General features: G+C 48.1%; 1 protein-coding gene across 1 annotated transcript in view; it reads right to left on the bottom strand.

The window, feature by feature from the left end:
* Positions 1-12197, bottom strand: part of LOC138352299 (galactoside alpha-(1,2)-fucosyltransferase 1-like) — a 115043-nt gene that overhangs the window by 87008 nt on the left and 15838 nt on the right. The window contains exon 2 of the mRNA XM_069304674.1: positions 4300-4403. The gene's annotated coding sequence lies outside the window, so the exon portion shown is untranslated. The remainder of the gene's footprint in view (positions 1-4299; positions 4404-12197) is intronic.

The raw sequence follows: 12197 nt of genomic DNA on the forward strand, positions 1-12197 counted from the left end.
GGAGATACGGTTCTAGTTAAAAAGAAAAAAGAGGGAAAGCTAGATATGCCGTATGATACAAAACCATATAAAGTGATTAGTGTAAAAGGAACTATGGTAACAGCTAGTAATAGAGATCATAGTATAACACGTAATATGGCCTATTTCAAAGTGATTCCAACTAGTGTAGAAAATGATAAAGTGCAAAGTCGTGCAAAAGAAAAAGAAAAAATGAGTTATAACTCAATAAATAATTCATCAAGGAATATTATTGTATTTGGGGACTCTTGTCCTAAACGTCATGTTAAACGCCCTACACGATTTGATGATTAATTGTGTTCCTATGTAATGTAAAGTATTTACTTGTTATGCTTAACTAAATTTAATATTGTTTGAATAATGCAAATCTCTCATTCAATATTTTGTAACTTTGTATTACAGTTTCTTTCATGTTTGTTTAACATTGCATATGTATTTTTAACATTGAAATCCTTTGTGGTAAAGATTAAGTTGTTTAAATTCTTTGTGTGCTTAATTAATGTTACTTGTATGCAATATCTCTTGATATGTTAATAACTTACTTTGTGTCAATAATTTTGCTTTGTGCTACAAGTATGGTAGACATCCTGTAGTCATTCTTTTTAAAGAAAAGGAGGGATGTCATGTTCACAGAAAACGGTACCATCCGTTTTCTATGTGCGGCGGCTCAGACGCCAGAGAAGGTAAACAAGAGCACACAAGAGCTACCAGCTTGGAAGCAGCTAGTCATGTAATTGTTTATATACGTATTAAAGTCAGTAACCAAGCGATGGCTTTATATCAACCCTACAATCAAGACTTCCTCAGTAACACACAAACACCACAATACCTACCCTGCTTCTCCTCCTGACTGTAGTGACTAACCCAGTGATCTCTAACTCTGAAATTAGGAACGATCTTCCTAAATACTGACAGGATTCCAATAACAGTGCTCCTCTCATCCAACTAGTCTCTACTAATAGAGACTTGTTCTAAGAAACTCCGCAGGAATGTACCGTAGTGCGCCATCACATCAAGCTGCTTCCCGAAACGATGCCAATCCATCAACCATACTACCTGATGCAGTTCGCAGAAGAAGGAAACCATGTTCGCGATATACAGTATCTCCTCAACAATGGACTGGCCACACCCTGTGAGTCTCCTTGGACCTCACCCTGTAATATTGGTGCCCAAGGCACGCGGTTATCTTGAGGTTATCTTCAGATGATTTCGGGGCTTTAGTGTCCCCGCGGCCCGGTCCTCGACCAGGCCTCCACCCCCAGGAAGCAGCCAGTGATAGCTGACTAACTCCCAGGTACCTATTTACTGCTAGGTAACAGGGGCATCAGGGTGAAAGAAATTCTGCCCATTGTTTCTCGCCGGCGCCCGGAATCGAACCCGGGACCACAGGATCACGCTCCCAGTGTTCTGTCCGCTCAGCCACCGGCTCCGGCAAGGTAAGACTGTGCAGCGATTATCGTAAACTGAACACAGTCACTGTAAAGGATTTCTGTCCTTTGCCTGGCATCGTCGATATTCTTGATGCCATCGGTAACACCAAGTTTCTCTCACAAGTTGACCTCCTAAAAGGGCTATTTTCAGATCAGTCTTACACAGTGCGCTAAGGACATCACTGCTTTCTCCACTCCTTTTAGCCTCTTTTGATATGAGCGACTGCCCTTAGGACTCTACAATGCCCCAGCTACCTTCCAGCGAGCTGTCAGCATCGTCATCCAAGACCTTGACGATTCCTACGCCTACCTGGATGACATCGTTGTTGCCACCAACACTTGGAAAGACCACCTATAACGGGTGTTCTTCAAGCTTCTCCAGGCTGGCTTCAACATTAATTTGGGCAAGTCCACGTTTGCCACAAGTAAAGTGCGGTATCTCGGTCATATAATAGGCAGTGGAAGCATAGCACCTCTTGGCGTTCACCTACAAGCTATTCAACAATACCCTCAGCCTACCTCACGAAAACAGCTTATGCGTTTTCTAGGTTTAGCATCATACTATCGTCGTTTTAGCAGGAACTTCAGTTCCGTGGCTACACCTCTCATTAACCTTACCAGCCATAAGCAAAATATCTTTGGACTAATTCACAAACCATTGCATTTGAACAGCTAAAAGCATTACTCTGTAGTAATCCCATTCTCGCCTCGCTAGATGTGAAGAAACTCTTCGTCCTTAATGTCGATGACAGCAGCACCGGCATTGGGGCATTGATGCAACAGTGAGAAGAGGGAGGGAGTTTATCAGGGGAAAGCGCCAAGCCATTACGACTACATAGCACTGGGAAAGGGTCAGGATAAGGATTTGGGATGGGACGGGGGGGTCAGTCAGTCTTGCCAGTTAGTGACTACAGCTACAAGCTGAAACAGCATCAACGTAACTAGAGTACAGTTGAAAAGAAGCTATTCACAATCATCCTATGCTTACAACATTACAACTCATGCCAGGTGTTCGCCGGCTGCTTGTTCACCACCAGTAAACGACCCAATATTCTGCGGGCTGACTATTCAACTGCTACTGCATGACGTCACCCACCAGTCTATATAAGCAAGGGCCGGCGACCCAACACTTCTTGTTCCGAGTAGCTGAATCTAAAACAACCACAAGACCCAACACTCAGACTACTCCTGGTGAGTAGTCTGAGTGTTGGGCCGCCGGCCTGAGTACTGCTCTTGGGTCACATGTTTCTTCCTTCACTCAATGTGGTATTGCTACGACGCGTGACGGAGGAAGGACAGCACATTTGTACATATTGTATAGTCACCTTTTTGTGTGTAGAGTAACGTAATTCTTATGTTCATTGTTGACAGTCGTGTATAGCCAAGGTTACAGGTTTTATTATTGTTTGTGTTTATTATTATAAGTAAAGAGTTTAATTGTTCATGTTTCTTGTTCTCCCTCCCACTATTCACTCAGCAATAGACGTAAGCAGTTTTATTTTATTTTTGTTTTACCTTATTGTTTGTTTTATGTGCGTTAGGTATATATATATATATATATATATATATATATATATATATATATATATATATATATATATAAACATATATATATATATATATATATATATATATATATATATATATATATATATATATATATATATATATATATATATGTATATATATATATATATATATGCCTAAGGCACAACTCTCCTAAACACGAGAGTGAAGTATACAACTTTAGAACACTTTCCCACCAGGAGACTCAAACCCTAGCCAGCACAGAAGCCTTCCAGCAACTGGCATAACAGGTATGCCTTAACCCACTCCATTGGCCTGTAATTGGCCTGTTATGTTGGACATTGTCTTCTGTGTTGGCATCGATATGTTCTAGTCTTGTCCTTACTCTCATGGTGGGTAGAGTAAATAGTTCCGTGATTTGGGTGTTCATGGTAGGTCGCTCTATTCTTATGTGAATTGCCTCAAGAATTTGTAATCTTCTTGAATCTTGGGTTTTGTCTATTATGCAAGTATTCTTGTTCAACAATTATTCTTGTTCATTTCTAACAAGAGAAATGTTGAACAAGAATACTTGCATAATAGACAAAACCCAAGATTCAAGAAGATTACAAATTCTTGAGGCAATTCACATAAGAATAGAGCGACCTACCATGAACACCCAAATCACGGAACTATTTACTCTACCCACCATGAGAGTAAGGACAAGACTAGAACATATCGATGCCAACACAGAAGACAATGTCCAACATAACAGGCCAATTACACTGGATTAATCTTTGTGTTTAGATAGGAGATGCCTCGTATGGGCCAATAAGCCTTCTGCAGCCCCTATGTTTATCCCTTATGTATCCCCCCATGTTTTCACCTTCATTGTATTATCACCTGACCTAATGCGGGTATAAAATCAACTAGTATTGTAAGATCTGTTCACTTGAGAATGAACCATGGAGGTTCGAAACGTCGTGCAAATTATACAAATAAGTGTAGTACACTCTATAGTAAATCACTTCTTTTCTTCACCTTAAAAGTACGAAAATGAGTTTTGGAGAACTCCTATTCCAATTAAGCCCTGATGCTAAGAAAATAGTTAGAGGGATAGAAGCCCTAAACCAGAAAATAATAAATACAGAATATGCGGTCATATTCAATGAAACATATATATATATATATATATATATATATATATATATATATATATATATATATATATATATATATATATATATATATATATATATATATATATATATTTATATATATATATATATACATATATATAGATTGTTAATCCATGATCTTGTATGAAGAGAACATTACAACTCACCCGTACACCGAAGACCTTACGTATGACAGAGAGAGACAGGTATTCCGTAATCTTGTTGCCCAACCGTCCGGCCGAGTTTATAGTGACGTAAGGCAGCGAGCAGTCTGTAACACAGTCAGGGGCTGATGACTAGCGTCTCGGGGCTCCTGACACTAATGTTATTCCAGGTGGTGATACTCTGTTCTCCCCTAGCTGGCTGACACTCTACTGTCACCCCAGCTGGCTGACACTCTACTATCACCCCAGCTGGTTGACACTCTACTATCACCCCAGCTGGCAGACACTCTACTATCACCCCAGCTGGCTGACACTCTACTATCACCCCAGCTGGTTGACACTCTGCTATCACCCCAGCGGGCTGACACTCTACTATCACCCCAGCTGGCTGACACTCTACTATCACCCCAGCTTGCTGACACTCTACTATCACCCCAGCTGGCTGACATTCTACTATCACCCTAGCTGGCTGACACCCTACTATCACCCCAACTGACTGACACTCTACTGTCACCCAGCAGGCTGACACTCTTCTATCACCCAGCTAGCTGACACTCTTCTATAACCCCAGCTGGCTGACACTCTACTATCACCCTAGCTTGCTGATACCCTACTATCACCCCATCTGACTGACACTCTACTATCATCCAGCAGGCTGACACTCTACTATCACCCAGCTGGCTGAAACCCTGCTATCACTCCAGCTGGCTCACACTCTGCTATCACGCTAGCTGGCTGACACCCTACTATCACCCCAGCTGGCTGACACTCTACTATCACCCAGCTGGCTGACACCCTACTTTCACCCAGCTGGCTGACACTCTACTATCACCCAGCTGGCTGACACCATACTATCACCCAGCTGGCTGACACTCTACTATCACCCAGCTGGCTGACACCCTGCTATCACCCCAGCTGACTGACACTCTACTATCACCCAGCAGGCTGACACTCTACTAACACCCAGCTGGCTGACACTTTACTATCACCCCAGCTGGCTGACACTCTACTATCACCTAGCTGGCTGACACCCTACTATCACCCAGCTGGCTGACATTCTACTATCACCCTAACTGGCTGACACCCTACTATCACCCCAGCTGACTGACACTCTACTGTCACCCAGCAGGCTGACACCCTACTATCACCCTAGCTGGCTGACACTCTACTATAACCCCAGCTGGCTGACACTCTACTATCACCCCAGCTTTGTGACACTCTACTATCACCCAGCAAGCTGGCACTCTACTATCACCCAGCTGGCTGACACCGTACTATCACCCAGCTGGCTGACACTCTACTATCACCCAGCTGGCTGACACCCTACTTTCACCCAGCTGGCTGACACTCTACTATCACCCAGCTGGCTGACACTCTACTATCACCCCAGCTGGCTGACACTCTACTATCACCCTAGCTGACTGACACCCTACTATCACCCCAGCTGGCTAACACTCTACTATCACCCCAGCTGGCTGACACTCTACTATCACCCTAGCTGACTGACACCCTACTATCTCCCCAACTGGCTGACACTCTACTATCACCCTAGCTGACTGACACACTACTATCACCCCAGCTGGCTGACACTCTACTATCACCCCATCTGACTGACTCTCTACTATCACCCCGTCTGGCTAACACTCTTCTATCCCTCTAGCTGGCTGACACTCTACTATCACCCTAGCTGGCTGACACTCTACTATCACCCAGCTAGCTGACACTCTACTATCACCCCAGCTGGCTGACACTCTACTATCAACCTAGCTGGCTGACACCCTACTATCACCCCAAATGACTGACACTCTACTATCACCCAGCAGGCTGGCACTCTACTATTACCCAGCTGGCTGACACTCTACTATCACCCCAGCTGGCTGTCACTCTACTATCACCCCAGCTGGCTGTCACTCTACTATCAACCCAGCTGGCTGTCACTCTACTATCACCCCAGCTGGCTGACACTCTACTATCACCCCAGCTGACTGACACTCTATAACACTCAGCAGGCTGGCACTCTACTATTACCCAGCTGGGTGACACTCTACTATCACCCCAGCTGGCTGTCACTCTACTATCACCCTAGCCGCCTGATACCCTACTATCACCCAGGCTGGCTGATACCCTACTATTACCCCAGCTGGCTGACACTCTACTATCTTCCTAGATGGCTGACACTCTACTATCACCCCAGCTGGCTGACACTCTACTATCACCCTAGCTGGCTGACACTCTACTATCACCCCAGCTGGCTGACACCCTACTATCACCCCAAATGACTGACACCCTACTATCATCCCAGCTGGCTGACACTCTACTATCACCCTAGATGGCTGTCACTCTACTAACACCCAACTGGCTGACACTCTACTATCACCCCAGCCGGCTGACACCCTACTATCAGCTCAGGTAGCTAGCACTCTACTATCACCCCAGCTGGCTGACACTCTACTATCACCCCAGCTGACTGACACCCTACTATCACCCCCGGCTGGTTGACACTCTACTGTCACCCAGCTGGCTGACACTCTACTATCACCCAGCAGGCTTACACTCTACTATCACCCAGCTGGCTGACACCCTACTCTACTATCACCCAGCTGGCTGACACTCTACTATCACCCAGCTGGCTGACACTCTACTATCACCCAGCTCTTTGACACCCTATCACCCAGCTGGCTGACAATCTAATATCACCCTAGCTGGCTGACACCCTACTATCACCCCAGCTGGCTGACACTCTACTATCACCCTAGCTGGCTGACACCCTACTATCAGCTCAGGTAGCTGACACTCTACTATCACCCCAGCTGGCTGACACTCTACTATCACCCCAGCAGGCTAACACTCTACTATCACCCTAGCTGGCTGACACCCTACTATCACACTAGCTGGCTGACACTCTACTATCACCCAGCAGGCTGACACCCTACTATCACCCCTGCTGACTGACACTCTACTATCACCCAGCAGGCTGACACTCTACTATTACCCAGCTGGCTGACGCTCTACTATCACCCCAGCTGGCTGACACTCTACTATCACCCTAGCTGACTGACACCCTACTATCACCCCATCTGGCTGACACCCTACTATCACCCTAGCTGGCTTACACCCTACTATCACCCCGGCTGGCTAACACTCTTCTATCACCCTAGCTGACTGACACCCTACTATCACCCCGGCTGGCTGACACTCTACTATCAACCTAGCTGGCTTACACCCTACTATCACCCCGGCTGGCTAACACTCTTCTTTCACCCTAGCTGGCTGACACTTTACTATCACCCTAGCTGTCTGACACTCTACTAACACCCAGCTGGCTGACACTTTACTATCACCCTAGCTGGCTGACACTCTACTATCACCCAGCTAGCTGACACTCTACTATCATCCCAGCTGGCTGATACTCTACTATCACCCTAGCTGGTTAACACCCTACTATCACCCTAGCTGACTGACACTCTACTATCACTCAGCAGGCTGGCACTCTACTATTACCCAGCTGGCTGACACTCTACTATCACCCCAGCTGGCTGTCACTCTACTATCACCCTAGCCGCCTGATACCCTACTATCACCCAGGTTGGCTGATACCCTACTCTTACCCCAGCTGGCTGACACTCTACTATCACCCTAGATGGCTGACACTCTACTATCACCCCAGCTGGCTGACACTCTACTATCACCCTGGCTGGCTGACACTCTACTATCACCCCAGCTGGCTGACACCCTACTATCACCCCAGATGACTGACACCCTACTATCATCCCAGCTGGCTGACACTCTACTATCACCCTAGATGGCTGACACTCTACTATCACCCCAGCTGACTGACACCCTACTATCACCCCTGCTGGCTGACACTCTACTATCACCCTAGCTGGCTGACACCCTACTATCACCCTAGCTGGCTGACACTCTACTATAACCCCAGCTGGCTGACACTCTACTATCACCCCAGCTTTGTGACACTCTACTATCACCCAGCAGGCTGACACTCTACTATCACCCTAGATGGCTGACACTCTACTATCACCCCAGCTGACTGACACCCTACTATCACCCCTGCTGGCTGACACCCTACTTTCACCCAGCTGGCTGACACTCTACTATCACCCAGCTGGCTGACACCATACTATCACCCAGCTGGCTGACACTCTACTATCACCCAGCTGGCTGACACCCTGCCATCACCCCAGCTGACTGACACTCTACTATCACCCAGCAGGCTGACACTCTACTAACACCCAGCTGGCTGACACTTTACTATCACCCCAGCTGGCTGACACTCTACTATCACCTAGCTGGCTGACACCCTACTATCACCCAGCTGGCTGACACTCTACTATCACCCAGCTGGCAGACACCCTGCTATCACCCCAGCTGACTGACACTCTACAATTATCCAGCAGGCTGATACTCTACTATCACCCAGCTGGCTGACACTCTACTATCACCCCAGCTGGCTGACACACTACTATCACCCTACCTAATTGACACCCAATTATCGCCCCAGCTGGCTGACACTCTACTATCACCCCAGCTGACTGACTCTCTACTATCACCCCGGCTGGCTAACACTCTTCCATCACTCTAGATGGCTGACACTCTACTATCACCCTAGCTGGCTGACACTCTACTATCACCCAGCTAGCTGACACTCTACTATCACCCCAGCTGGCTGACACTCTACTATCACCCTAGCTGGCTGACACCCTACTATCACCCTAGCTGACTGACACTTTACTATCACCCAGCAGGCTGACACTCTACTATCACCCAGCTGGCTGAAACCCTGCTATCACTCCAGCTGGCTCACACTCTGCTATCACCCTAGCTGGCTGACACCCTACTATCACCCCAGCTGGCTGACATTCTACTATCACCCTAGCTGGCTGACACCCTACTATCACCCCAGCTGACTGACACTCTACTGTCACCCAGCAGGCTGACACCCTACTATCACCCTAGCTGGCTGACACTCTACTATAACCCCAGCTGGCTGACACTCTACTATCACCAGAGCTTTGTGACACTCTACTATCACCCAGCAGGCTGGCACTCTACTATCACCCAGCTGGCTGACACCCTACTATCACCCAGCTGGCTGACACTCTACTATCACCCAGCTGGCTGACACCCTACTTTCACCCAGCTGGCTGACACTCTACTATCACCCAGCTGGCTGACACCATACTATCACCCAGCTGGCTGACACTCTACTATCACCCAGCTGGCTGACACCCTGCTATCACCCCAGCTGACTGACACTCTACTATCACCCAGCAGGCTGGCACTCTACTAACACCCAGCTGGCTGACACTTTACTATCACCCCAGCTGGCTGACACTCTACTATCACCTAGCTGGCTGACACCCTACTATCACCCAGCTGGCTGACACTCTACTATCACCCAGCTGGCAGACACCCTGCTATCACCCCAGCTGACTGACACTACAATTATCCAGCAGGCTGACACTCTACTATCACCCAGCTGGCTGACACTCTACTATCACCCCAGCTGGCTGACACACTACTATCACCCTAGCTGACTGACACCCAATTATCACCCCAGCTGGCTGACACTCTACTATCACCCCAGCTGACTGACTCTCTACTATCACCCTGGCTGGCTAACACTCTTCTATCACTTTAGATGGCTGACACTCTACTATCACCCTAGCTGGCTGACACTCTACTATCACCCAGCTAGCTGACACTCTACTATCACCCCAGCTGGCTGACACTCTACTATCACCCTAGCTGGCTGACACCCTACTATCACCCTAGCTGACTGACACTTTACTATCACCCAGCAGGCTGACACTCTACTATCACCCAGCTGGCTGAAACCCTGCTATCACTCCAGCTGGCTCACACTCTGCTATCACCCTAGCTGGCTGACACCCTACTATCACCCCAGCTGGCTGACATTCTACTATTACCCTAGCTGGCTGACACCCTACTATCACCCCAGCTGACTGACACTCTACTGTCACCCAGCAGGCTGACACTCTACTATCACCTAGCTGGCTGACACTCTACTATCACCCTAGCTGGCTGACACTCTACTATCACCCTAGCTGGCTGACATCCTACTATCACCCAGCTAGCTGACACTCTACTATCACCCCAGCAGGCTAACACTCTACTATCAAACTAGTTGGCTGACACCCTACTATCACCCCGGCTGGCTAACACTCTTCTATCACTCTAGATGGCTGACACTCTACTATCACCCTAGCTGGCAAACACTCTACTATCACCCAGCTAGCTGACACTCTACTATCACCCCAGCTGGCTGACACTCTACTCCCACCCTAGCTGGCTGACACCATACTATCACCCTAGCTGACTGACACTCTACTATCACCCAGCAGGCTGACACTCTACTATCAGCCAGCTGGCTGAAACCCTACTATCACTCCAGCTGGCTGACACTCTGCTATCACCCTAGCTGGCTGACACCCTACTATCACCCCAGCTGGCTGACATTCTACTAACACCCTAGCTGGCTGACACCCTACTATCACCCCAGCTGACTGACACTCTACTGTCACCCAGCAGGCTGACACTCTACTATCACCCAGCTAGCTGACACTTCTATCACCCCAGCTGGCTGACACTCAACTATCACCCTAGCTTGCTGACACCCTACTATCACCCTATCTGACTGACACTCTACTATCACCCAGCAGGCTGACACTCTACTATCACCCAGCTGGCTGACACTCTACTATCACCCCAGCTGGCTGACACTCTACTATCACCCCAGCTGACTGACACCCTACTATCACCCCAGCTGGCTAACACTCTACTATCACCCCAGCTGGCTGACACTCTACTATCACCCTAGCTGACTGACTCTCTACTATCACCCCGTCTGGCTAACACTCTTCACTATAGCTGGCTGACACTCTAGTATCACCCTAGCTGGCTGACACTCTTCTATCACCCTAGCTGGCTGACACCCTACTATCACCCCAGCGGACTGACACTCTACTATCACCCAGCAGGCTGGCACTCTACTATTACCCAGCTGGCTGACACCCTACTATCACCCCAGCTGGCTGTCACTCTACTATCACCCTAGCCGCCTGATACCCTACTATCACCCAGGCTGGCTGATACCCTACTATTACCCCAGCTGGCTGACACTCTACTATCACCCTAGATGGCTGACACTCTACTATCACCCCAGCTGGCTGACACTCTACTATCACCCTGGCTGGCTGACACTCTACTATCACCCCAGCTGGCTGACACCCTACTATCACCCCAGATGACTGACACCCTACTATCATCCCAGCTGGATGACACTCTACTATCTCCCTAGATGGCTGTCACTCTACTATCACCCTAGCCGGCTGATACCCTAGTATCACCCAGGCTGACTGATACCCTACTATTACCCTAGCTGGCTGACACTCTACTATCACCCTAGATGGATGACACTCCACTATCACCCCAGCTGGCTGACACCCTACTATCACCCCAGATGACTGACACCCTACTATCATCCCAGCTGGCTGTCACTCTACTATCACCCTAGATGGTTGACACTCTACTATCACCCCAGCTGACTGACACCCTACTATCACCCTAGCTGGCTGACACTCTACTATAACCCCAGCTGGCTGACACTCTACTATCACCCAGCAGGCTGGCACTCTACTATCACCCTAGATGGCTGACACTCTACTATCACCCTAGCTGGCTAACATCCTACTATCACCCTAGCTGGCTGACACTCTACTATAACCCCAGCTGGCTGACACTCTACTATCACCCCAGCTTTGTGACACTCTACTATCACCCAGCAGGCTGGCACTCTACTATCACCCAGCTGGCTGACACCCTACTATCACCCAGCTGGCTGACACTCTACTATCACCCCA

This window comes from Procambarus clarkii, chromosome 5 (assembly GCF_040958095.1).
Source record: "Procambarus clarkii isolate CNS0578487 chromosome 5, FALCON_Pclarkii_2.0, whole genome shotgun sequence".
NCBI lineage: Eukaryota > Metazoa > Arthropoda > Malacostraca > Decapoda > Cambaridae > Procambarus > Procambarus clarkii.